Raw genomic sequence first — 27,912 nt, 5'->3', positions numbered from 1 at the left:
GCCCACGGTTCTGTCACTGCATTGCCCGCTCCATGGTCGCAGCTGCTGCCGCACAAGGTGCGGGCCCTTGGGCGGCCGCTGATCGGCTTCTTCGGTTTTTGCTTGCTGCCGCCCGGCGGCGCTGCGGTGGGCCTGGCTGGCGCTGCTCACGTGCGCGGTCGCGTGCTTGTGTGTCTTGCTCGGTGGTCCGCTGGTCCTCTCCCTGGCGGGGGGGGCGGCTGTTGTGCGTCCTTCCGCCGAAGCGCCATCGCTGTGTGCTCAGCTTTTCTGGGGTGTGTGCTTGTTGCTGGTTCTCTCTTTATTTTCGCTCTGCTTTCGGTCTTTCTGCCGCCAGTGCAACACGCGCTTCAACTCTGATGTGCGTGTTGTGCTTTTGGGCCCTGCCATTCATGCGCTAGCTTCTCTCTTTATTCTTTCACATGTGCGTCCCTCTATTTCCGCTTCCCTGGGCTTTTTCCTCTTCTTCGGTGTGCACGTGTGTTGCGTGACGCGCCTTCTGTGTGTGTGTGTGCTCTTATTCTGCCTACTCCCCTGCCACGATGTGTCTTTCATGGTTGTTTTGTACCTCGAGCCCCATGCGCCTCCGATTCTTTTTACCTCTTTTTTTCCCCCAATTTTTGGGTTTCGTTTTTCAGCCCCTCCCCTGTTCCCTTAACTTCATGTTCTTATTTCCTCTGGGCCGCGGCGCCTTCCTAATTGTTCTGTTTCATTCTTTTAGTTCTCCAGCTTTGATAGTGTTCGTTGCTCTAATTTGTCTTGCTTACTTTCATAACACAGCATGAGATAATAATAGATAGGAATAACTGAGCTTTTTTAACCTCATCCTATGCCCTTTTCTATGGTTATTTCCTCATCCAGCACCTCTACCAGAGCCAAATGTAGAAGTTCCGATTGTTATTATGTGTTACAACCCAGTCTAAAAAGTAACGTGCTTGAAGTTATAATCTCGATATTTCTAGCTAGATATCTTTCTGTTTTGCTCCTCCAAGTAGTGTCTCTGACGTGCCTCAATTTCACTTTAGTCGAAGGTGATCTTGTGTGATGTCCAAGTCTGGAATATCTATCTTGTGGAACGCCAACTGGGTTGAAATTATTCAGTCTCTCGTGGTAATATCATTTCTAGGCCAATTAGACCTATATTAAGCTTTCTGTTTCGGTCCTGTTGTTGGTTTTGTTCCTGTTTTTTGTTTTTCTCTTCTAGAATATAATAGGCATTGAGATCAATTCCATTATGACAAGATGTGTTATATTTCATTATTTACATTTTATTTGATGGTATAATATACTTTATGTTTATTTCATTCATTATATATGTATTTCCTAATTGTGTGTTTTGTGTGGTTATTGTCTCTTTTTTGTTGTTCTGTGTTTACGTGCTGTTTTGGGTACTGTTAAATCAGTGTGGGTATTATCAGCCCATAGCTGTATGGTTAGTCCTGTTATCTATAGTTATTCTAACCGGTGCATGTGTGCAGTACAAGTGAATCTATCGAATTATTCGAAAAGAAATATCCTTAACTATCCTGATATTATCAATAGTGCTCTCTGAAGATATCTGTTGTGCACATCTCCCTCATCGTGCTAGAACTACTACATTATGCCAGTCCTGATCCAGTTAGAAATGATGCGCCTTTCCATTTGTCTCAGGTTTTATGCTTTTGCACGAGTCCGTCGCTATTAATCTATGGAAGTGATCAGTTGTTGTTTGTGTGAAATATCACTTGTTATCCCTTTTCTATTAACTGCGATGCCGCCAGTATGGGTGCAAGATGCCTGCCACACTTGGCCCCAGGCACCGTGGTCTCCCAGTGCCCCCCGATACTGTACTAACGGCATCCCGAGCTCCCTGCCTTCTAGCCTGAATCCCCGCCCTCTGCTCCCTTATGTCGCACCTCGACTTTCTACACATCCACCTATCCGTCCGCTTTGGGAATACTAGTTCCCTTGGGCTTCTCATGATCCTGACTCCAGCCCTTCTTCTCTCTACCCACTGTTGATGCAGGTACCAGATCGTCGATTCAGCCCCGCGGATCCAGCGACGGTTGCACTCCGCTGTGCAGACATCTTACTGTATTCACGGATTCAACTTGAGCTTCCTGCCTTCTGATGTCGTGTGGGCTGTGGTGGCGGGTTATTGTTTTGGCTGTGCTTCTTTTCGTATTTTTTGTTGGAGGTTTTGTGTGTTTCTCAGTAAATAGTAGTTCGTATGTCTAAGGGTGTCTGCATTTGTTTTTGGTGGCAGCAGAGTAGGGTTGCGTGTATATCTAGGTTCTCATGCTGTATTTCTTGCTGTTATAGGTGTCACATGCCTTTTCACTAACCCTCTTTACTTAACTATCCAGTCAGTATCTTAGGCCTTCAGCATTGAAGATGCGGAGAGCTTGTACCGCTGTTTTCCATTAGTTGCTATCTCATCCGTTTCTACTCTCATAATCTCAACAATTTATATGTCTATTATTCATTTTCAGTCGCAGAGGAATCATTTCATTTGAAGTAGCTTCTATTATAGTGAAATTATCGCTCACTGTGCATGTCATCTCATGTAGAAACGCAATAATGCTCAATCTAGCCAACTTACTCTTTCCATTACCGCTAACCAACCGAGACTACCGTCCACCCCGCTTCTGCGCTATTTCTCTACTTCAAAGCGTAGTTGCGAGTGAGAGTGTCGTCAAACTTTTTGTTCTGGTACCCCTTTTCACATAGCAAACCTCTGAGTGTGATCCGCCTCCCCAATTATTGAAACACTTTTTTATATTATTTAACGCTATTATAAATGCTGGAGGCAAATGGTTTGAGGTGGAGCTGACAGGTCACCAATCCCCAATAATAAGCTTGTGATCCTGCAGTCCCAACCCCCAGTTTGAGAAGCCCTGGTTAATTTAATTTTAGCATCTGTTCATTCACATGCATGTGCTATTTTGAGCATGTCAGTTTCACAACATAGCCATCCAGATTCTGGAACGAGCTCAAATGCTCAGTTTGTGAGCATGTCATAGCTATACTAAAAACAAACCACAGTAACCGTCACATGTGAGGACCCCATGATCAGCCTCTAGGAAAGATAAATGCATGAAGTTAAGTCCATAATCTATTATCTAGGGATGGGTAACAATGGTTCCCTAGCCTCTGTTTGTCGAAGTGGAGATGTAGCAGGAGAGAGCACTTAGTCATTACCTGTTAGGTTCACTCCTCTTGGGCACTTGGCATTGGCCATGTCTGTAGACAGATACTGCTAGGATGACTTTGTTGACCCAGTATGTGTTCTTATGTTCTAACCTAAGAACCAAAGTTATGAGACAGATATAGTCAAAGAAAGCCGAGCAGAGAATCAAACTGGAAAAATCCCTCTCTAACTGTGGGCTCAGCTTTGGTCACAATTCAGGTGGTTCAAAGTTTGGATTTTTTTATATGCAGATAATTTTTAGTGTTTTTAAACATCACAACACAGCAAGCAGCAAATATTGGCCACACGCTCTGAAACCCAAAACCATAATTCAGGTTTTGGCAGACTAATCAGCTTTTCAATTAAAAAAAACACAACAAATTTTGAAGAAAGCAGACATTTTCCACAATTTTTTCCGCTTTAAAAACCCCCCCCGCCCCCCACCCCCCAATAGTTTTCGAACCAAAAAAATTTTGACGGAAAAATATTCTCTTTTTAATGAGCTTATGCCTTTTTACACTAGCTTGAATCTGAGAACCACGAACCCTTGTAAAGATTTTCTCAAAACTGGGTTTCGTGCGAATTGAAGTTTATTTTCTCCATGTGACCTGGCACCCCGCTCACCCGGAGCCTCAGTGCATCGTATCCAGCAGTGTCCCTGAACAGAGGTGCAGTGTGGCTCCCGCGGAGCTCCTGAGCTCCGCCCTGCTCAAAGCCACGTGGTAAGGGAGAGGGCTGGGCGCTCAGGAGTCCTGCCAGAGCCACAGGGCACTGCTATTCAGGGACGCTGCTGGATCTGCTGAAGGTCCGGGTGAGGGGCGGAGGCGGGGTCGGGCTGCGGCGGGAGCCTCGCCCGTTCTCTTGGGGGGCCCCTGCGGAGCCCGGGGCCTGGGGCAAATTGCCCCACTTGCCCCCCCCTCTGGGCGGCCCTGCAATATAGCAACAGATACAATGTCCCTTCTCCCACAACCAACCACTGCATTCAACAATTATGGACCATCTGTGCAACCAATCCACCTGACACAATGGAACTGCACCAGTTTTACTGCATCCAGGGACTTCTAAACCTGTGTGTGTTTAGCAGATGAGGGCGATGGCACACCACAGGATTATCCTTTCAGAGAAGCATTGATGAACTATAGTTAGTCAGGACTATTTCTTTTGGGAATTCAGTAGTTTTGTATGACCTGCGGTTGAATTAAGAATGCATCTACTGTTATTTAGGATCCATTTTTACTAAAGTCTTATCCTGCAATAATTATAGATAAATCTTGTCAATCTTGTGTCTATGCCTATTTATTCCTCAAAAAACAAAACAAAAAAACCAACAACAACAGGGAAACAAAAGTTAATTCATTCCTTGGGCCTGATTCTTCTCCAGAGACTGAATAACTTCACAAGTGGGTTACACTGTTTCCACCCCCATCCCCACTACTGTAAGTGAGAGGCAAGTCAGACTACCTGAGCACAAAGCTTCCTAGCCCCTCAGAAATCATGACATTTACATTCCCACGAACCCCACTGTTTCTTTTGCTGGTTGTAACCACCATCTACCTCTTTTCATTGGATTCATTGACTGCTTGAGGACATAACAATGAAACCCATGTGGGTTAAAAACTCAGTTATTTCCTCATCTTCTCATGGCTGTCATTAATATAATCAGGATCAAACTTTGCCCTCGAGATATATAGATAGTTCCCACTAATTAGAATGGCGTCCAAAGAGGAAAATAAATAAATAAATAAATAAAAGGACCTTCAAGAGGCAAAGATCTGCCACAGCAAATATTTAACTAGAATATCTATCCTCCTTGTGGTTCCACGGGTCCCATGACTTATTGCACCATATAACTGCAGTTATACACAAAGGACTAAATCCTATGCTCAAATGTGCAATAGGTAACTTTACAAGATACTGTACTGCTATTCAGAGAGTCAAGGTTTGACAACAGTCACCACACAGAATGGGAGCCAAGATGCTGCCTTTTCCCCCTATAGACAAAATAACTGTGGTTTCTCAGATACCACTATGTGGTCCTTCTGGCCAGTGCTGACTAACATTGGTCACTGTGAATACATGCCGATATATAAAAGAGCAGTATCAAAGCACAAAATGTTCCCAGCTCTTCCTGAGTACACCAACTGCCGGAGATGAAATAGATGTCAATAAGCTAACTATACATATGCTACTCAAGAGCCTGAGAAGGTTCATCAGAAATGACTCATGTTACCTTGATTAACAAAACCTCATTTAAAGATATACTGCATGTCATGAGGTTTAGCAACCTCATATTATGTGGGCCAGGGCTAAAATTTTCATTTGGTGTTATGGTAGGAGCCATATGCCACACAAGATACAAGTATTTTTCATCCACTGCTTGATACAAATAAAGAAGATGCATTACCAGTCCAATGTTTCTCGAGAGCTCTGATTTCCCATAGGAGGCTGATTTATCTTCCTCCACGTATTCAAAATTTTTGTTTACAGGAGCTGGTGAGCCTGCTGTTCTTGAGAGAAGGGAATCAAGATTTCCAGGGTGAGCATGAATGGAGAGGGAAATGCTTTCACCTGAAAGGTAAAACCATCAGAATCTGCAGATAAGACACATGCAAACTGAAGATGAGAGTTAAGTGAATTTGGGTTATTCAAAATTGTGTTAAAAAAAGGCACCAATAGTATTTTCTACTTTAATATGATTTTTTCTTCAAGATGTTTCACACATTTTAGATAACAAATCTGATAATATCCTAGAATTAGAAGTGGGCCATATTATCCCCATTTCATAGACAGAGAAATGAAACCTGAGGGATTAAAGAACTTGCTCCATCATCCCAAAAGAAGAGCTAGAGCTAATATCCAGAATTAATGAGGTTCTGGACTTTTGATTTTATATTCAGATCACTACAGCTCTGCCAGAGACCAATTCCACTGTGCTCATTAAGACTTTTTAAGCTGATACTTAGTAAATCATCATACACAGAAATTGGTTTTGCTTTACAATTTGTGTCTATAGTAAATTGGATTGGTTTAATGGTTGAGGCTTGGATTACAGCATTTAAGAAAAATCATACTAATGTTTAATTAGATTTTGGGTGAAAATGAGGTCTTTTCTCTCTGAATGGACAAATCACTCTATTGTATCTAAGACTAAAAACAATCATCAGTGAGTTAAGCAGGAAAATGAAGAAGATGGCTTTCTTTTTTTTTTAAAAAAAAAAAAGAGTCCCCCAAATGTCACAGTAAGAATACCAAGATATTGCAAAACAAGTTGCAAATAAGATTTTTACAAATGGATTTTTTTTTTTGGCAAATTACTTAGGTCTTGTCTTTTGCCATTTTATTTTTACAGCCTTAACTTTTCCCCTAGTGAAAATTCAAAACAAGACTTGTATTAAGGTATAAGGAAGTCAAATAAAATCAAGGTTTGTATGAGGTGTTATCTTCTGATTATCCTGTCATTTGTAAAATAAATTGATCCTGAGCAAAAAAAACCAAACTATTTAGCTGCTCAACATCTCTCAGAAGTAGGTCCACAGAGAGCAAAGAGTAAAAGTCTTCCTTGCAAAGCCAATGACCTTGATGCTAGTTTTGTAATAGTTCAATTTAACTATGCTTCTAAAGGAGAGAGCAGAAAGCCTGACTTAGAAGTGGTAGCGCTGTGTGTTAAGCAGTTAGGAACTGTCATAGCTTTGTGTGTTGTTAATTATTACTAGTGTGCAACTTGTGAGACATGTCTCTGATACTGAGAGATAGTAGAACAATGTATTATTCATTGGAATATACTTTTTACAGTTTGATTTCTACCAAATAAGTGATGTAACTTTTGTGAGGGAAGAATACAGCAGCCCACTAACTGATGTGTACTTGTGCTTCTTATTTAATTGGCAGCAGTCTGTCTCAAAAGTTGATAGTGTAAGCACAAAGCAGTTTAGTTACAATTAGAGCTGTTAATTAATAGCAGTGAACTCATGCGATTAACTCAAAAAAATTAATCATGCTTAATTGCACTTTTAATCACACTGTTAAACAACAGAATAGCAATGGAAATTTATTAAACATTTTTAGATGATTTTCTACGTTTTCAAATATATTGATTTCAATTACAACACGGAATACAAAGTGTACAGTGCTCACTTTACATTATTATTTTTACTATAAATATTTGCACAGTAAAAAATGATAAACAAAGAGTATTTTTCAATTCACCTCATACAATACCATAATGCAATCTCTTTATTGTGAAAGTGTAACTTACAAATGTATTTTTTTTGTTCATAACTGAACTCAAAACATAACTGAACTCAAAAACAAAACAATGTAAAACTTTAGAGCCTACAAGTCCACATAGTCCTAATTCTTGTTCAGCCAATCATTAAGACAAACAAGTTTGTTTACATTTACAGGAGATAATGCTGCCCGCTTCTTATTTACAATATCACTTGAAAGTGATATTGGCACGGCACTTTTGTAGCCAGCACTGCAAGATATTTATGTGCCTGATATGCTAAACATTCATATGCCTCTTCATGCTTCAGTCACCATTCCAGAGGTGCTTCCATGCTGATGACACTTGTTAAAAAAAATGTCTAATTAAATTTGTGATGGAACTCCTTGGGGGAGAATAGTATGTCTCCTGCTTTCTTAACCTGCATTCTGCCATGTATTTCAAGTTATAGCAGTCTCGGATGATGAGCCATCACATGTTGTTCATTTTAAGAAAACTTTCACAGCAGATTTGACAAAATGCAAAGAAGGTACCAATATGAGATTTCTAAAGATAGCTACAGCACTCGACCCAAGGTTTAAGAATCCAAAGTGCTTTCCAAAATCTAAGGATAAAGTGTGGAGAATAATTTCAGAAGTCGTAAAAGGCAACACTCTGCTGTGAAAACTACAGAACCTGAACCACCAAAAAAGAAAATCAACCTTCTGCTGGTGGCATCTGACTCAGATGATGAAAGTGAACATGCGTCGGTCTGCACCGCTTTGGATTGTTATCGAGCAGAACTCATCAGCATGGATACATGTTCTCTTGAATGGTGGTTGAAGTATGAAGGGACATATGAATCTTTAATGCATCTGGTACATAAATATCTTGTGACACCGGCTACAATAGTTTTATGTGAACACCTGTTCTCACTTTCAGGTGACATTGTAAACAAGAAACGGGCAGCATTATCTCCTGTAAATGTAAACAAACTTGTCTGAGTGAGTGACTTAAGAAGTAAGGCTGAGTGTGTTCGTAGGCTCTAAAGTTTTACATTTTTTTTATTTTTGAATGCAGTTATTTTTTGTACAGAATTCTACATTTGTAAGTTCAACTATTACGATAACGAGTTGCACTATAGTACTTGTATGAGATGAATTGAAACGTTTCTTTTGTTTTTTATAGCACAAATATTTGTAATAAAAATATAAAGTGAGCACTGTACACTTTGTGTTCTGTGTAATTCAAATCAATATATTCCAAAACGTAGAAAACATCCAAAGAAATTATATTCTATTATTTAACAGTGTAATTAATCATGATTAATTTTTTTAATCGCTTGACAGCCCTCCTTACTATCTGTCATGCTGTAGCATTGAGTGACTAAAAACCTCAAATTCTTGAGCAAAAATCTTTGCAATAGCTATTGCACTATCTGTGCTCTGTATAGGGCCAGTGGATGAAGCCGGTGCACGACTATCACTTGAGGCCTGCTGCATGTTAGTCTTCACATTCCTCTCTCTCAAACACTCTCTTCAGTCTCTGACTTCTTGGTGCAGTGCTGCTCTCCGGTGTGGCCTGTTGATAGTGGCATATTTCCAGCTTGCAATGTCGATGTTGAAAGCTTTATAGTCCCTCTTGCAAATGTCCTTGAACCTGAGCCTATGTCAACCCAGTGCCTGCTGAAGGTGGCCCAGGGATCAACATCATACAGCAGTATGCTCAGAATGCATGTCTAGTAGCCCCATATCTTGGGAGTTCAATGTTAGTTTCCTGTTATCCCACACAATCTTGGTGAGTTGCCTGAATGTGGCAGCTGACTTTCCAATGAGAGAATTACACCTGTTATCTAGAGATAAGTTCTTTAATACAGTTGATCTTAGATAGAAGAACTCGTGCAGAACTTCTAGAGTGGTATTAGCTACTGAAACTTCCAGTGCAGTCAACACACCTTGTGCCATAATTGTCTCCTTTAGGATGATGGTTTGTCCTAATGCATCACAATCTAGCCCAAAGCTATTGCAAAGTTTCTAAATCTCCTCTTCACTATTTGTGACAACCACTATATTGTTGGTGAAAAGAAGTTGTTTGGCTTTGCTTTTTGCTCATAGATGTGCAACGTTGAAGAATTTCCTATCTGGTCTTTTATGGAGATGTACTCCCTCAATACCAGATGAGAAAGCATGATGAAGCATCAGAGAGAAGGATATGCTAAAGAGTGCTGTTGCCAGAACACGCCCCTGTTTGATATCACTGTGGATTTCGAAGCTATTAGATTTATCACCATCATACTGGATGGCAGCCTTCATCCCATCATGGAAGGTCTAAATCAAACTGATGAGAAGTGGGGGGCAACCAACTAACTACTGGAAAAGATCCTTTCTTCTGACCAGGTCAAAAGACCTTGTAAGATCTATAAAGGCCATGCAGAGAAGTCTTTCTTGTTCTTGACATTTTTCTTGTAGTTGCCTTACTATGAAGACTGTGTTGATAACTGATCTACTGGCACGGAACCTGCTCTGACTCTCTGGATATAAACGTTCAGCAAGAACTTGCTGTCTTTTTAGAATGACCCATCAGAATTCCTTGCCAGTAACACTAAGTAGAGAGATTTCTTAGTAGTTGTTGCAATCATTCTGATCTCCTTTGTTTTTATACAGCTTTATGATGTTGGCTACTACCTGACACTTTCTCAGTAGTGGATTTGGTTCAGGTTTTCTGTCATAACTTTTGTTCAACCAAGAACTAGCTGAAAGGCAGCAGCATCAGGAGTTACTCCTTTGTGGATATTATTTTCCATTCCAGCAAAAACTCCGCCACTCAGTGAGTAGTTGCCTTAACTGTATGAGATTTTTTGTTACATGGTACCAGTAGGAGGCCTCACATGCTTGATGTGACCCAGGCCTTTTGTTTATAGACCAGATTATAATATAAAAAGTAAGCATAATTTTGAAAATCTGTAACCTATTAAATTGATATTTGCAAAAGTAATTACAAATCCATGATATAAGCATAAAGTGAATGATCATACTTCTTGTTGTCTTACTACATTTTAAATGGCTAACAGCTGTCCTGTTGTAAGTTATTTTGTTCTTACATACAAATTTCTGGTCTGTTTGGTCTGTTACAGCCAGCTACTGAACTGTGAGTGGGTGTGGAGCCACTTTGGCCCACATCAATCCTCAGCAGTATCCTGGCTGAATCAACCAAAATGCCTCTGGGAGTGTTAGAACAAATCAGAGAAGGAGCGAAGAAGCCCTTTAAAATACAGCAATCCATGTGTGCCCTGAATCAGCCCTGCTCTATAGCCTACTGGGGCTGGAGTGGGGAACATTATCGTCTTGGAAATATTGACAGCACCAGATAGCTTCAGTCCTTCCAAGCCAAAGACACTGGGACTAGGACTGTGGTTCTCCCTTACAGAAGAAATGCCCAGAAGGGGAAAGGGTCTGTGTGGATGTAGCTGGAATCTATTGTTTTGGCAGGAAATGGATAAACCTTTGCACCAGTAAATCATGTTTCTATAAAGAGTAATGTCCACATAATTTTATAAACACAAGCGCATTGGAAAGAGGCTGAGGGTAAAATACAAATGGTCAGATGTTCTGTAAATAAATAGAACCAAGCTAGTATCAAGCTGTGCATTAGCCAGCAGTGTAGTAAGAACCTCTTCTCACTGTCTCCTCCTTCTCTTGCATGCTGCCAGGTACATCTACTTGTTGCATCTTAAAGTGAGTCTGTAAACTCTGTGGGGCAGGGATTATGTATTGTGCATTTGCATGGCATGTAGCACAGTGGGCCACTGATCAGGACAGGGGCCTTTGGGCAATATTATAACACAAATAATAAAGTTAATTTTATGAAAATGATCCATCTTTGGGTGTCAGTAAAATTTCGTAAACAATTACAACCAATGTTTCAACAGGAATGAAATGGAGTGGGAGGAGATTCGGGTGCACGCTAACAGACCTCTCTAACCTCTGCACCCACCCCATGTTTTTAATGGTATGTCCATTTCCATACCCCTACAACAAGAAAAGGTCTCTAATGAAGTCCATCAGAAAAAATATCCCATATACTCCTGTCTACTGTATAAGCAGTTTTTTAAAAAGTGAGGTTTTAAGACAGGCAAAGATAGCTGCATTACTTACACTCTATCAGAAAATTTTCCAAATTTCTTGGAAACATGAGTACAAAACAGCACATTTGTTATTAATGACATGAATCTCCATAAAACCCCTGTCTCGTAAAATGAAATGTCAGGAAAAATCTGATTAAATGGCACTGTCCTCCCTTAGGGAAAACCTACTTCAATTAGAAAAAATTGTGTTAAAGTATGCATTTCCTGCATAATTTCATTTTACGTCTCATTTCAATAACTTTCTTTACGATAGGCTAGAAAGTACACACAAAAAATAGTAAGTGGTGGGGAAAACATTTTCTTTTCACATACATACATTTATTGCATTTATTCCTTTAGATGTATTTTGATCCTTTGCTCTGGTTTCAAGGCATAAAACTAGACAAACTGATGAAACTTACATGATTTATTTTTTTTTGGACACACAAAGGGTAAAATTCACCTCTGGTGTAAGTGGGTCCAACTCCATTGACCTTGAATTGAATTTGGCCCTTTGAGACCTAATTTGTTCCTGGGCTGGTGCAGTGTCTGTGTCCCCTCAATCTTCAGGGCTGTTTTGGCATCTGGAGAATAGCTAAAGCACAGGACTGCCTGCCCCAGCCACACCTCAAAACCCAGAATGCCCCTATTCCAAGAGCTTAAGACAGGCTTGGGAAGGTACAGAGTCAGCTCTGCCAGTTCTCTGTCACTGTCTAGTTTACTGTGATGGGTTTTTTTCTGAGGGAAAAAGCAGCTAAAGGACAATTACTGACTGGGGCTAGAAGTGGTTGAAACCCCCAGAGTTTTTAGGTTTTTCTGTTATTTGTGAAAATTGAATTTTCACTGAAGATATTTGTTAAAAAATGTTAAATTCAGAAAATTCTGACCCGCTCTAATTGGGCTTTTTAACTGAGTCCACTCATTGCTAGAGCACCTGTTCTTTGCCAGGCACAGCATAGCAGCTCTCTCATTTTGGAGTGCCCTCCATTGCAGATAGTTGCTCCACCACTATGATGGCATCTCTTCCAGCCCTCTGGCCAGGGTCACCATCTTAAGTCTGCCCCTTCCAGAGTCATAACTGTCCAAACTAAAAACCCCAACACATCTTTAATACAAACAAAATCCTTCTGCCTTCTCTAGGGCTATTCCTCAATCTATCACCAGGGCTTAGCTGCAGCCCCCCTCTAGGCTTAAAAACTCTTGCAAGGGGCTTGTATACACCCTTCCTAGGGGCCAGTAGGGGAACTCACTCCCACCCTCTATTTTAGATTCTGGCCCAGGGCCATGTACTGAACAGCTAAGTCTACTGTTATCCCTTGCTATGGTTTTCCCTGGGCCACATCCTACTAGGGTTGTCAACCTTCTATTCATAAAAAACTGAACACCCTTGCCCCGCCCCTCCTTCAAGACCCCACCCATGCCCCACCCCTTCTGAGTCCCCCCCACTAACTCCATCCTTCCCCCCCAGTCGGTCACACTCCCCTGCTCATTTTCACCAGGCTGGCTCAGGGGGGCTGGGGTGCAGGAGGGTGTAAGGGCTCCAGCTGGGGCCAGAAATGAGGAGTTTAGAGTGCAGGAGGGGGCTCTATGCTGAGACAGTGGGATGGGATGTGATGTGAGAGGGGGTGAGGGCTCCGGTTGGGGGTGCAGGCTCTGGAGTGGGGCCAGGTATGATGGGTTTGGGGTGCAGAAGGGAGCTCTAGGCTGAGCAGCACTGCAAGCCAGATGAAATTAACCATGGGGCCAGATCTGGCCCTCGGGCCCTAGGTTCCTCACTTCTGCCCTACATCTAGGAGCTGGAGGGGGGACATGCTGGCTGCTTCCCAGGAGCCATGTGGAGTGGAGGCTAGCAGGAAGCCTGTCAGCCCTGCTGCGTGGCACTGCCAACCAGACAGTCAACAGCCTGGTCAGCAGTGCTGACCAGAGTTACCAGAATCCCTCTTCAACCAGGTGTTTGGGTTACCCTACAGCCTACCCAGCCTATCAATTTCTCCTGTGGGTCTCCCAGTCTCTTCCCTGCTTAATCAGGGTTTCTCCCAGGCCTCCCTGCTTGAAGAGCTTTCTTTACTGCTCTGAGCTTCCTGCCTGGCTTTTCCACTGTTCTTTCCCCAGCTTTATCACCACTTAAGCCTACCTTTCCCTCTCTACTGCAGTCACCTTCTGTTCTTTATGGGGAAATTGCCTGATTTCCCCCAGGTGGGCTCATTCTGTAATCAGGTTGGCTTAGCACTGGGCATTCCAGCCAATGGGGCAAGCCACCCTGCTAGAGGCCCTATCTGTGTATCATATGATTTCTGATACTCTTTCATGTCACATTAATTTCAACTCTACATTAGAGTTCTTACGAATCTAAGATGTGTCACCCTATCTGTAGAGCAGGGGTTCTCAACCTTTTCCTTCTAAGGTCCCTCCAGCATGATATAAAAACTCCACAGCTCACCTGTGCCACAACAATTGGTTTTCTGCATATAAAAGCCAGGGCTGGCATTAGGGGGTAGAAAACAGGGCAACTGCCACAGGGTCCCAGTGAATCTATGTTGCTCAGGCATTGGCTTCAGCCCCAGATGGTGAGACTCAGGGTCCTCGGCTTCAGCCTCATGCAATGGGGCTTCGGCTTTCTGCCGTGGGTCCTAGCAAGTCTAATGCTGGCCCTGATTGGAGGACCCCCTGAAACCTGCTCGCGGCCCCCCATGGGGCCCCAGACCCCTGGTTGAAAACCATTGCTGTAGAGCACAGAACTGTCAAAAAAGAACATGAAAATTAATTTAATTAACTTTTTTCCTGTGTTGTTTTGTCAAAATATGAGAATTTGAAAAATGCTGCCTAGATGTAGTAGTCATAGCAAGTGTCTGACAATAATGTCCTACGTGTGTTAGAACAGCCTTTCACTAAAGGTCAGACAATGGGAGATTGGGGCTGCCAGCCCCAAACAGTTGCTGGGCTGTGAAGAGATGCCTCTCAAAATTTATAATGGTTTCTTTTAATTTTTATTTTTTAAACTAAACAAATAGAAATTTGTGAAACAAATAAGCAAAAAGCTTCTCTACTTGCAGCCAAGTTAGGCGATACCTACAGTGAATGAACAAATAGCTGTCTCATGTTCAGTTGGAGTTAGGCCATAATGACCTCAGTATTGGGAGAGGTAAGAGTAGCTTAAAGCTGGGGTTTGGGAGTTGTAGTACAGCTCAGGATCTGGCCTTTGGTTTATAAGCACCTTGGTTAATTGGCATCACTACTCTTTTCACTTTGACGTAATAAGACACTTGCTATGTTTTGAATGATTAGATGACTGAGAACATATTTGAGGATGAACAGTTATAATAGATATTTTGGCTTTTGCTGCATGTCATTTGATCAAAATATCTATTGCACAGCTGTGAATCTTCAATAAATATGTTCTTATTAATCTAAGTGAGAATCACTGATACTGTGTTTAGTCAACACACAGTAATGGTTTAATTAGATGGTTTAATTAGATACATATCTGGAACCACTAACTTATAACAGCACAGATATTTAGAAAGGATGTGCAGGATTATACTAATATTTGATTTAGTTAGTTGGTAAAATGCTGCAGTTCACTGCATGTGTTGCACTGCCTGGGAATGTGTTAGACTGCATAGGGTGCATGCTAAATGCTGTGATTCACAGCTGTCAATCAGCCTGGATATGTGTTCTAATTTTATTCATTGGTTTCATTGCACATTCAGGCCCAGACTGCCTTGCCTGGACATGCTGTGCTTAGCACAGGAATCAGGCCTGCAAAGGTGGCTTTAGGCTACTTATAAGTTTCTCGCATTCTGAAAGCAGCTAGGGATGTAAGTTAGAGCAGCCCAAAGAAGAACTGGCTTCCCGATGGCATAAGGCAGAATCAGGTGCCAGATATTACAGCAGTGCTTTTTGACAATTTCGTCCACCGAATTAAATAGTGTTCCCTTGTTCAACTCCCTTGACATTTCACTGATGTACTTTTTAAGTAACTTTCTCCAAATACGTTGAGTCAAACATATCCATGTGCAGAGAGAGACAGCCCAAGGCCCAAGCACTAGTTAGGTACTACTTACGGTCTGTTGGGGGGGCTTATGTGGTGCTCAGTCCTCACACTGGCCCGCTGAACAGCAGCGAGTTAGTCTTCAAAAATATTCCTTAATTTGCTGAAGTTCTAACCCATTTTCAATTTCTTTTATTACCTTCTTGCAGTTCTGTTTATGAGGGCTCTGAAGTAATAGAAGGAAGTGCCTGTTTGTCAAACGCCTGGCTTTCCAGTTGATTTGTGCAATAAACAGAATTAAATAAAATATGGGGCTTATACGAGATGCTACATTTTTCTATCCACAGACAGATAAAGAACAGAGAGTAAAACAGGAAAGGACAAGAGCTTTATCCTCCCTCACTTTAGCGTTTCAAGTAGATTAATATGCAGTGTGCACACAAACAGCCAAAAGTGGCATTTATGTAACAGGGAACACTGGCTATCACAAGGCAATGGGCAAGTATAATCTTTATGCTTTGAGTAAAACTGTTTGCTTAAGCTCTGGTGAACTCGAGTTTTAATGAGAACTCTTGTCACAGATGTTCAATGCTGCGGATGAAACTTAACATGGACAAGCTTTAAGGTCTAAAAAACCTAAGCCCTCTAACTGTTTTGAGACAGATTTGGTCTTGAGCTTAAAGTAACCATCAAGCTTTTGCAAGATCTGATGGATTCTGCCACATCCACAGAACTACTGTAGATGAGTATCCAAAACAATATCGAATGGCAATCCCCAGGGTTACCTACTTTATTCCATTCAGTCATGCTTTTTCCAGTCAATGAATCTGAAAAATTAGAGGAAAAAACTGAAAGTGTTCTGTTCAATTGTGAGGTAGCAGCACAAACATATGGATTAAAAATGAACCCATTTTAAAGAGTCAAGCTAAGCACTAATAGGTATGTCACTGAACTGTAAGTGATCAAATAGCTTTGCATGGGCAGGCTTGCTCAACAGGGTTTCTGAAGAGCAGACAACTTACCTTCATTTGAACAAAACATTTATGCAGACTTGCAAAGCTAGGAAGAAGTTTCTTCAGCTGATTCAATAGCTCTGCAGTACCTCATCTGAAGACAAATAGTGCACTGAAATGCTTTGATAGGGAAAACAACCCCCCCCCAGTTTATTAGCATTGCATAAATAAGCTTAGCAATAGTTTTACAGGCCCACATATAAAGGCCTTAGGCTTCTGCTAACCAACACTTGTAGGAGTTAAGGTTTTAATCGCTCAAAGGACAAAGAAACAGGGTATGCAACACAGACAAACGAGGAACTGGAAAAGAGACAATGGGTCCCTTAGAAACCTGTTCCGCTATAGATAAATATAATAGTTTTGGCTTGCATATGATGCATAAGGTAGATCCCAAGGAGGGGTCACAAGGTAATCAGCTCAACACTGCCCTACCATATGATACCTGATAATGGTTTTTATGGAATTTCCCTTTAGCTTAAGTTTTATAACAAAGGCTTCGTTGGCCTTATGCTAACTTGCCTTAATAACTTGTCTGTCTGCACAAAGTTAAAAGCTTGCTTATCAGCACAAAATTAAACTTGTCTGTCAGCACAAAAGCCATCTGGCTGGAACTGGGGAAACTGGACTCCAGAAAAAGGATCCCAGGGGGCCACGCAAAGCTTGCTCAAAGTAACCGCAAGTAGGGGTAACAGAACAGTCAGGGCCACATGATGGCCAAAGGACATCAACAAGGAAATATAAAAGTCAGTTGCTTGCAAAATTGCAATATTTATGCCATATAAGGAAAATATCAATTGTGTTTTGCAGTGTAAGCTATATGATAATCCAAATAAGGTTGTGTTAATGTGTAAGAAAGATATGATAATTTGCGGTTTTAAGATTTATAAGCCCTGGTAAAATCTGTAAGGGCAGAGCAGCTTACCCCTTGCTAAGGGACATGCTGGCTCTCCCAGTATGCATACCTGTATTACCTATAAAATCAATAAAGGAGCCTCAGGCTGTCTGATCAAATCATTAGGGTGGTGGTCTTTTCCTCGACAGCTTCCATGTAAAACATATCCCCCCAAAGACAGATTTAAGCTACTTTTTGAGCATTACATCCTTGTGTTCTGGTACATAGGCTGCATCTAATCCACATGGGTCAGATCAAGACTGCCCTTTCACTTACAGGTGATTATGATTTACAATAGAATAAAAAACCTAGGGGGGTGCAGAGAGGAGTTGAGTTACACCACTGTGTTTCTGTGCTAAAGTTCTCTGGCAATTGTATAAGGTTTCAGTTAGCACCTCCCTAGATGATAAGCAGTATAACAAACTGGGAAACTATCAGGTGGCATGACTTGTTCCAAATCCTAAAATAATTTAGATGAAGGGGAGAGGGAGAGTCATTTTGTACAGAGGGATAGCTACTGGGAAAGAATTATGGCAGTCCCAGGTAAGGTTTACACCATTAGAAAGGCATGATAGAGGAAAGAGGCAGGAAGTTGGCAGACTCTGAGCTTAAAAATTAACTCTTTGGCATATGATCTCCTTGGCTACCTGGGGAACTCCCTCATCTGAGTTCACAAACTAGGCAGTTCTAGAGCTGTTTAGAAACGTTTTAAACAAGAATGAAATTTCAACAAAGAAAAACAATTTAAAAACTTTTCCACAATTATCCTCTTTCACATTTCCCGACCAGCTCTAAAAGGCACGCAGGTACCAGCTTTGGCACACGCACACAGAGCTTCTGCATAAACAAAACAAGTTCAAGAGACTTTTGCAGGCACAGTCAGCAACTGGAGACATGCAAAAGTAGACATACATGGAAAAAAAAGGCCTGGACTGAACATTTGTAATATAAATATTTTCTATCAGAATGGAAACTCAAATAAAGCTTGGGAAAAACAAGACTTCAAGATAAAATTCTCCTGAATTAAGGGGATTCTATGTATACCATTATCACAATCACTATGGTATTCTCATGAGCATTTGGATACTTTCATAACTCTGTCCTGAGTTATTGTAATAATATAAGAATGAAACAGAGTAAACTAGAGGAGAATACACTCCTGTTTATGCTGCTGATCCTAAAGGATTCACCTGCACTAATTAGCTCTTTTCTTGGAGTACTTCTGAAACCTGGCTTAGAATTAACACCTAAATCCCCAGCCTGTTCTCTGTTTTGCCTCTTCTTAAAGGTCTGACTGTGAAGGGCTCTGGCAAGGCTTCAAGTCACCAAAAGACCTGTATACCCCATCAGAGATTTCAAAAGCACTATACAGGTCAGGAGAAGTGTTATTTTCCAGGTGGTGAACTGAAACACACAGCAGTCTAAGATCACAAAGTCAGTCAGTGACAGAGCCAGGAACAGAACTGAGGTCCTTTGACTCCTTCTCTTGCTGTCTTAGTCACTGAGCTATTCTACAGAAATCCCTATAGCCTGTGTTGAGACTATAAGCATAGGCCATAATTATAAACTGTAACTTTCAGGAGAAGCAGTTCTGGAGGCACAACCCAGGCAAGGAAATGGCTGAGTGGGGGTTGGGGAAGAAGGCTGTAAGCTATTTGTGCCTCCTGGATCTGGCCCTCCACTGCAATTTAGACCAGCCCCTAAGTTAAGGTGGCTTCCCAGAGCCACCTCTGAGCCTTTTGTTGATTCTACAGTGGACCCCAGCCTCTCCCCTTTGTACCTCAGCGTGCTTCCTCCTCTTCTTCTGGACCCCAGGCTTACTTAGTACACCAGGGGCTGTGAGGAATAGTATTGAGTAGGGCAGCTTTGCCAGTCCTTTGCCACCAGGAAAGCCCCTTACCAAGGGGTATCTTCAGGTTCTGCTCCCTTCTGTGCTACAAAGGGGCCACAGCAGGGGAAGAGAACTGAGGCTCCTAAACTACAGACTAAATTCTAAGTCTTTAGCCTTATAAAAGAGCTGCTTCTCTAACTGCTTCTGCTGTATTTGACTTGAGCTGCCAGTAGTCTTCTCTTTCAATTAGAAAAATTAACAATATTGTTATTCGTCAGAAGCAAGGTTAATTTTTACATTGATCAGATACATGATTTCATCGTGCGGATTATGTTACATTTACTCCTGTTATTTTTACACTTATTAATTTGGTATATTTTCCTTCAGCTTATTTCATGTTATGACTATTGCCAATTATTTTAGAGCAGTGGTTTTCAACCTGTGGTCTGTGGACCCCTGGGGGTACGCAGACTATGTCTAAGATTTCCAAAGGGGTCTTCCCCTCCATTCAAAATGTTTAGGGGTCTGCAAATGACAAAAGGTTGAAAACCACTGTTTACAGAGACAGCCCATAACATCTTCAGATGTTAAATCAGTTATTTTACTAGCAAATAAAACCAAAAAAGATCTGGAAAATTGTATTCTGGAAGGGCTAAGGAATATGGGCATGATGAGACTCTGACTGCAACCTCAGCAATATTAACACAAACATATATTTTCCATTTAGCTCTTAAAGGAGGCTGTCACGTGGGTCATACATGGCAAATTGTCAGGAAAATGGAATTTGATTTTGAATCAGTATGAAATAAGGTTTCAGTTTTGCAATGCCCTTGCTCTGCCTTCATCATCTCCCAATTCTCCCTGAGGGCATTCTGTGGCTTGACCCTCTGACTGAGTCACATAAAAGTCTAAACCCCTTACTGGGTAGGGCAAACAAGTCTTGACCTTCCACTCTTCTCAGGTTTCACTATAATTCCCTTGTTGTATCCTGCCTGGTAAGCCCTAGTCCAGGGCTTCTCTCCATCACAGAGACCTGTCTCCTCTGTAGTCTATCCCTCCAACTGAGCTCCCACAGTCTACCTATATTTAGCTCTGCCTCCTCTGTTCAGGAAGCAATTATTTACCCCCCTACCCTCACCAAGTGCAGACTCTGACTGATTGGGGTCCTTTTCCTTGTCTTGAAGGTAACAGAGGTTGGGCCCCATCACATAGGCCCAATTAGTTAGCTGACACTAGTGAACTTAAATGACTAGAGCACAAATGAAGCATTAATTTAGTTTTTATTGACTGATGAAGTGTGTCATTCTACACTGTTTTAGAGTTATGTAAATGATAAATTTGAAGAAGGTGTTTGTAATCATTTACTCGTTAACTATAAGCAAGGGCCGATGAGCATGAAGTTCTACACTGCAAAAATAAATATTTGCCAAAAAAATGGACAACATCCCTTTGAAATCCAAATGCTTAGTATGAGGTGGAGTTAAATTATTATCATGGGAAATGAAAGGCACTGTGTTCATGAATATGAAGCATAGTCAGAGGGTTTTATTAAAAGAAGACTAGTATGCTCATATTATTACCTACCTTTGCAGTGGTCTCATTCAGATGATGTACTTTCAGAACTATATTTTTCAGTACTGATTCTTATCACCACTCATAATGTTCTTTAAAATACAGAAGTGGTTACTTACGTGACATTCACAGTTCATGTGTAGTGTTTTTTTTAATAAAAGTCTTAAAATAAGTTGTGCATGTTTCTTAGAAAACTGTTTTGATGAAAAGTTAAAATAAATATGTAACATGATTTCTGCAGATAACATCTATCTCTTGAGACCCCCAGGGTAAGTCAGTCTTTATGTATAAGCCTCAAATGTAAGACTTTATAGGGTTCCCTTATAACTCTGATGTTAGTTACTCCATCTTAGCTCTTTGATACATAATTCTTAGCTCTTCGATACATTTATTCTAGATATAAATTAACACTTGATTATAACACTCAAAGAAGATGCCCTCCAAAAATCATGCTGATACAAGATTTGGAGTTATTAGTAAATGCTGAAACATGTTAGTGTCAAATAATTTGTTTTTTGAGCAAAATATTCTGGACACAATAAAACTTGTAACATATACTATTGGTAAAGGACCTGATCTTCCCACTTATTTCACAGCTTATAGTGGTGAGAATGATCTAATTTATGTGACTCCTTTCCAAAGTAGTAGTAATTTGCCCTGAACAAGGGCTGCTGCTCTGTGATGTGGTTCACATATTTACTGTGACACAATACAATCATATGCAACATATGAAAGGAGGGCTGGCTCCAGGCACCAGTCCAGCAAGCAAGTACTTGGGGCAGCCAACGGAGAAGGTCGGTACGTCGGGGTCTTCAGCGGCAATTCGGCGGCAGGTCTCTTGGTCGCTCTCGGAGGAAAGGACCAGCTGCCGAATTGCTGCCTAAGACTGAAGTGGCGGCGGCAGAGCTGAGCGCGATCGTGGCTTTTTTTCTCCCCCCCCTGCTTGGGGTGGCAAAAACCCTGAAGCCAGCCCTGTGTGCAAGTGACACACACCCTGATGCCTGGGCATGTCTCGCTCCATTAGTTCAGAGAGCTAAGGGTTTGACTACTCTGAAATCTATGGCTATATGGTCATTTACACCAGCTGCGGATCTGTATCTATAACTTCTGTTTTTGTAAATAAAATCTTTTTAACTGAACAACTTAAAATGAATCCAGACTGTAATATAAAATTCGTTTTACCTTCTGAATGATTTGCAGCAGAAATCTATTGCTACGCAGGATATTTCCTGGTAGCAACATGTTTCCCATTTCCCACAAAGCACTAGTAAAAATATGCAATAAGCCAGATCCTACACTCCTTGATAAGGGAAAATTTGCCACTGAAATTAATGGAATAAGGTCACAAGTAGGATTGAGCCCAATGGAAGCACAATCTTATATTTCTGCTTTGTTCATATGTTATCTGCTTTCTTTCAGAGAATTCCATATTGTTTTTTTAAAATGTACTGATAGCCTGATAGAACTATCAAGCTGGTGACTAAAGCTAGATAGACAAGATATTTTACTCTATGAAACCAATATGCTTTGGAAGTAAGTCAGTGCTAAGCCTTATGCACTATGTCAACAGTGAGGATACTAGAATATTATTCCTTTTCTGCAGTGGAATTTTATTCCTAATAAATAAATAAATAAATAAAAATCAAGGAAACAGCTTTCATAGCTAATGGATTTTGCTAATAAGCATCCTGCTGCTGCAGTAAAAATCTACTTAAATCAAGTCGCTTGAAATTGGGCTGACTAAAGCAGGCAAGATGTATGCTTGTCAAAGCTAACTCTTATTCCAATTGACATATAGTATTCTGGTGCTGACAGCTGCAGGCTAGAGTTCCGGTTTATCCATTTTCATTTGGTTATAAACACCTTCTTGTTTCCCTGAAGGTTCAAGCCAGCACTCAGAAGAATCAAAGGTCCTTGACAATATGCTGCTTATACTTACATAGTCACTAATTGTGCAAGAGGGCTTAAGTTTGCATTTTCAGCCTGAATTTCCAGACCTGCCTGTATTTTGTTAAGGATGGAGAAAAGTGTGTGGTTTCCTCCACGCAATAACTGTCATATTTACAGTGCTGGGCAACTCCATTCTGTGGGTCTGATCCTTAAGTCTCTGCACAGGCATGCAAATAACTTCAGTGGGAGTTTTGCAGGCGTAACAACTTTAGAAAGGTTGCAAAATAAGAGTAATAGGATGTGTGGATAAGACCAGATGAAGCTGAGCAACAGAATTTGGATCTGGATCTACGTTTCAAAGCACAAGTAGTTTGGTGCTATTCAAATCTGGGGTTGTCCCACTATAGAGAAAATGGCCAGCCATAAAGTTCGCATGTAGGTTCTGATATAAAGCCCCACCAAACCCTACAAGATTCAGAAGTGTTCAGGCCCATCTCTAGATGAAAATAAACAACATGAACTTTTTACGTAACATCACATAAGCAAGCGATTTCCCAAGCTGCAAGTGGTAAATGGTGCGGAAATGATAAGGAAAAAGCTCCAGACGTACTGCTAACTCCTCTCTGAGGCATAATAATAAATCACATTACTTAGAAATGCTTGAGTATTGTTTATTTCCTCGTGAGTGGTTTTTTTTTTTTTTTGGTTTGCTAGTGCAAACATATTGTAAAATGGGTTATTGATACTAAAATCTGTCACTACAGAGACTAATTTAAATGAGAAAAAAATGTTGCTTTTTAAATGGGAAAAAATCAATAGTGATACATATTGGGTCTGGTGTAGCACAAATTCATCTCAGCTGCAACTCCTGAAGTGAAGTGATGTGTAATCTAGTCAATGCAAGACAAAATCATGTAATCAAAATATATATTATAAATCCTTTTATTAAATATATTATGAAAATATGATCATACATGTTTTCATGCACTTTCCCTTCATTCTGCTGCACTGTAGCATTTTCAGCTTGATCACTTTTCTACTGAAGACAATGAGAGACCTTCCTTGACTTCAATGGGAGTTGGCTCCGACTCATAGGGCCAGGCTGATATCCTTAATTACACTGAATAGTACAGTATCTCATAAGTAGCCTTGTGGACTTCAGTAAGGTTTTCACAAACTGATCCTTAATGAGGTGACCACTCTACACAAAAACAAAGTTTGATACATTTGAGACAAGGTACTTTGCGTGGAGACTACACAATTCTGGCTATGTACATAATAAAATGTTAAAGTGTAATAATACATATTACCATAGCCATTAATTGTTATATTGCATTTTGCAAATACTATGCTGTTCTATATTGACTATACTAAATCCGATGTGTTTTGAGATATATTTGAACAAATTATGTTACATAACAGAGCAAGCCCCAGTTTTACACAGGTCTTGAAGACATCTGAAACCATGGTAAAACTATGTATTTTTACAAAACCCTATCAATTTCAATATGTATTTTGGAAGCTGTCATAAACAGATAGCTAAGGATTAATGTTTCTTTTACCTGTAAAGGGTTAACAAAGGGAACCACACACCTGACCAGAGGACCAATCAGGAAACCGGATTTTTCAAAGCTCAGGGAGGGAATTTTTGGGTGTGTGCCCTTTGTCTGTGCTCTGTCCGTTGCTCTCGGCTTTGAGAGTGAACTGTCTCTCTTCAAGCTTTTCTAATCTTCTGTTTCCAAGTGTAAGTACAAAAGGTAGAAGACAATACGTTTTTATATTGTTTGTATTTACATTTGTGTAGTTTGCTGGAATGTTTAATTGTATTCCTTTTGAATAAAGGCTGTTTAGTCATTCTTCTTTTAAGCACATTGACCCTGTATATTGTCAACCTTGATAAGGACCATGTTTATGTCTCTTTTTCTTTCTTTTTATAGTTTTCTTTTAAGACCTGTTGGATTTTTCCTAGTTAGAACTACCAGGGAATTGTGGGAGGAAGGAAACAGGGGGAAGGAAAATCTCTTTGTGTCAGAGTTGCAAGCGTACTTTGCAGGGACTGTGACTTAGGGTGAAGAAACTTGATCTCTCGTGTTTGCTATTTCAGACTTGAAACTGAGTCCCTCCTATGTTAACCTCAGGGCAGAAGTCCGGAGGGGTAAAGAGGGGGAAGGGAAGTGGGTTATTGTCCTTTTTGTAAATCAGGGCATCTGAGTTTGGGTCCCCCAGGAAAGGCTTGGGTAGACAGAGGGCCCCAGAGACTGGAAATCTGGCTGGTGGCAGCGCTATCAGATCCAAGCTGGTAATTAAGCTTGGAGGTTTCATGCAAGAACCCACATTTTGGACGCTAAGGTTCAGAATTGGGATTCATGCTTATAACAGAAGCATGATCACATGTAAATTTTGAGTAACAGATATGAATATTTAGGTTCTGGAAATTTGGGGGTTCCCTGCCATAATGGAAATTCCAATTAAAAAATTTCAGTTGGTTCTAGTTGGCCAACCAGTCATGGAACAGTGGATTGAGTCTGTTTGGTCAGCTGATTCTTGCAGTTATGGCCCCTCCAGTAGAAACCAACAAAGACCAGAAAGAAAAAAATCAACAGCAGCAGAAATGAAAAGTAACTAGCTGAATGATTTTAATAGAGCCCACTGGAATTTCCACTAGAGTAGATCATCAGGAGGTAGGTCCTCTTATTACTTAGAAATAACAACTTTTCTTCCCCTCAAGGAAGCAATTTTGTATGTGTCGAGTTGATTCCTGACAGTAAGTTCAGGAACCAGAGGTCCTTTTATCTTCTTTTTCCCAACTCTAAATTCTTGGGAGGGCTGACTAGAGCGCTAATTTGCTGTCTAGACATTATAGTGAGCAATATAAATGACTAATGAGCCTATATCCAACATGCAGCAGTATTTGACTGGCCAGCTTTTATTACTGAGCTGAGCATATCAAACAGATATAAATTCTGTGGGGCAAACACTGAAAAAACCTCATGTCAGAGCAGAGGTCTAGCTGCACAACATGCTTTTCAGTGTATTGAGGCTTCCTTCAAGGATAAATTCCATTTTTCAAAAATGCTTTCCTTTATGAGTGGTATAATGAAGGAATAGACAGGATGGTCTAGTTGACTGAGTATGGGACTCAGAGCCAGGAACTGTTGTGTGGTACAGGCTGCCACTGACTCACTCCCTCTTCCTGCCTAGTCCTCTTTCTTTGTCTCATAACAGTCATACTGGGTCAGACCAATGGTCCATCTAACCTAATATCCTGTCCTCTGGCGGTAGCCAATGCCATATGCTTCAGAAGGAATGAACAGAACAAGGTAACCATTGAGTGATCTTTCTTCTGTCATCCACTCCCAGCTGCTGGTATTCAGAGGGTAGGGACATCCAGAACATGGGGTTGCATCCCTGACCATAATGGCTAATTGCCATTGATGGACCTATCCTCCATGAATGTAGTTAGTTTTTTTGTAACCTCTTTATAGTTTTGGCCTTCACAACATCTCCTTGCAATGATTTGCACATTGATTGACTGTGCATTCTGTGAAGAAGTACTTCCTTTTGTTTTAAACCTGCTGCCTATTAGTTTCACTGGGTGACCCTTGGTTCTTGTGTTATGAGAAGGAGTAAATAACACTTCCTTATTCATTTTCTCCATGTCTTTTACAATTTTATAGACATTTATCATATCCCCCCTTAGTTGTCCCTCTTCCAAGCTGAAAAGACCAAGTCTTTTAAATCTCTCCTCATATTGGGTAAGTCACATGTTAATCTCCCAGTCTTATTCCATCCCCCCATCTATAAAATAAAAAACTAATACTAGAGATGGGCCCAAGACATAAAGTTTGGATCAGTGCCTTAATCCAAACTTTACCTATATTCAGGGATATTTGATTCCTGTGTTTTAATTCAACCCATTATAGAGACAGGATCAAATCCAGACCCTAACCTCCCCACAGGTTTGGGGATATTTGGATCACGGCGTTTAGTTTTGGGCCTAGTTCGAAATAATACCCACCTAACTTAAAATGATGTGGTTCATTAATTTTTATACAGTGCTCGGATAACGTGAACTGATTTCACTGCTAACTGATGTGTTCCAAAATGTTGCCAATCAGTAAGGAAAAATCCTGCCTCCTTCTAAGTTGTAGAGAGCCCTCTAAATAGTGGAAAAATGTGGCAAGAGGAGAGAGTGCAGAATTTTCATACAGGTATGCAACCGCTTTGTGGCACAGAAGAACCCAGCTCTTCAGATGGCTTTCTCCAGGGTAAAAGACAAGAAGTGATGAGACAGGGGATGAGTACAAAGTCTGATTGTCCTTCTGTGGGGTGGAGCACTGAGGCCTCCAAACACAAACTTTGTCATTTTCCATCAATCTGAGATTCAGACATGCTGACCCAGTAGAAAAACTTATACTTTAAATACAGTTGGATTTAAATCTAGTGGTAAGAATTGCTCATCTCCATGTGAATGTTCAGAATACCAAATGGAGAGCCAGCACTGTGTCTGTCCCACGTACGGTGCATGCAAGGTCATACTATGCAGAGTATGCCATTTTGAACCCTTGGTGAACTTGAGCAGCTAATGCCTGGCAGGCCAGATCTGGCTTTCAGGGCCCACAGCCGTTGTTACCTTGGGGCTCCTATGATTGCATGGGTTTCAGGTGCCTGTCACCATTGCAGAGAACAATGGCACCAACTGAGCTCCGAAGTAAGAAGGCTACGTTGATTTAGTGGAATTGCTTCCACTTACATAAAGACTCAATCTGGCCCAATAAATACAACTTCCTTGTGAGAAATAAAAAGCCTACATGATGAACAAGACAACCGATTGATCCTAAGGGCAGAGAGACTAAGAAAAAGGGCTACAGCTTTGCTGACAACCTGATCCAAGAGCTGGAAATCTAGAAAGATGGCATTAATATCTGGCCAACAAGTCTTTCTCGTCTCTTTGCCCTGAAACATTCAAGACTGAATGTACTTTATAGTTTCAACATTTTGATGCATGGCATTGGACCTAAGTAGAATAAAACAACAGTAATAAAAAAGGTGTCTAGATATCAGCCTGTTTTTTTTAATTTAGTGTAAGGAAAGTAGATGGGATCCAAATGGTACTTCCTGCCATGTTCAAGTCACCAGTATAAAGTTAAAGTAAACATGAGAGGGTTGGCAGTGGATATCTGGCTTGATGTTGTTGGACCAATTATGGTAAACAGCTGTTAACTGAGAA

General features: G+C 40.9%; 1 protein-coding gene and 1 long non-coding RNA gene across 2 annotated transcripts in view; one reads left to right on the top strand and one right to left on the bottom strand.

Moving 5' to 3' along the window:
* The window catches only part of LOC142046388 (uncharacterized), a 12,120-nt gene extending 2,558 nt beyond the window's left edge, over positions 1-9,562 (top strand). Inside the window, exons 2-3 of the long non-coding RNA XR_012655361.1 lie at positions 5,654-5,741; positions 9,485-9,562. This is a non-coding gene — a long non-coding RNA (uncharacterized LOC142046388). The remainder of the gene's footprint in view (positions 1-5,653; positions 5,742-9,484) is intronic.
* Positions 1-27,912, bottom strand: part of KCNB2 (potassium voltage-gated channel subfamily B member 2) — a 277,227-nt gene that overhangs the window by 107,370 nt on the left and 141,945 nt on the right. The gene's annotated exons all lie outside the window — the stretch shown is intronic.

This window comes from Chelonoidis abingdonii, chromosome 2 (assembly GCF_003597395.2).
Source record: "Chelonoidis abingdonii isolate Lonesome George chromosome 2, CheloAbing_2.0, whole genome shotgun sequence".
Lineage (NCBI taxonomy): Eukaryota > Metazoa > Chordata > Testudines > Testudinidae > Chelonoidis > Chelonoidis abingdonii.
This window is presented reverse-complemented; position numbering and strand designations above follow the sequence as displayed.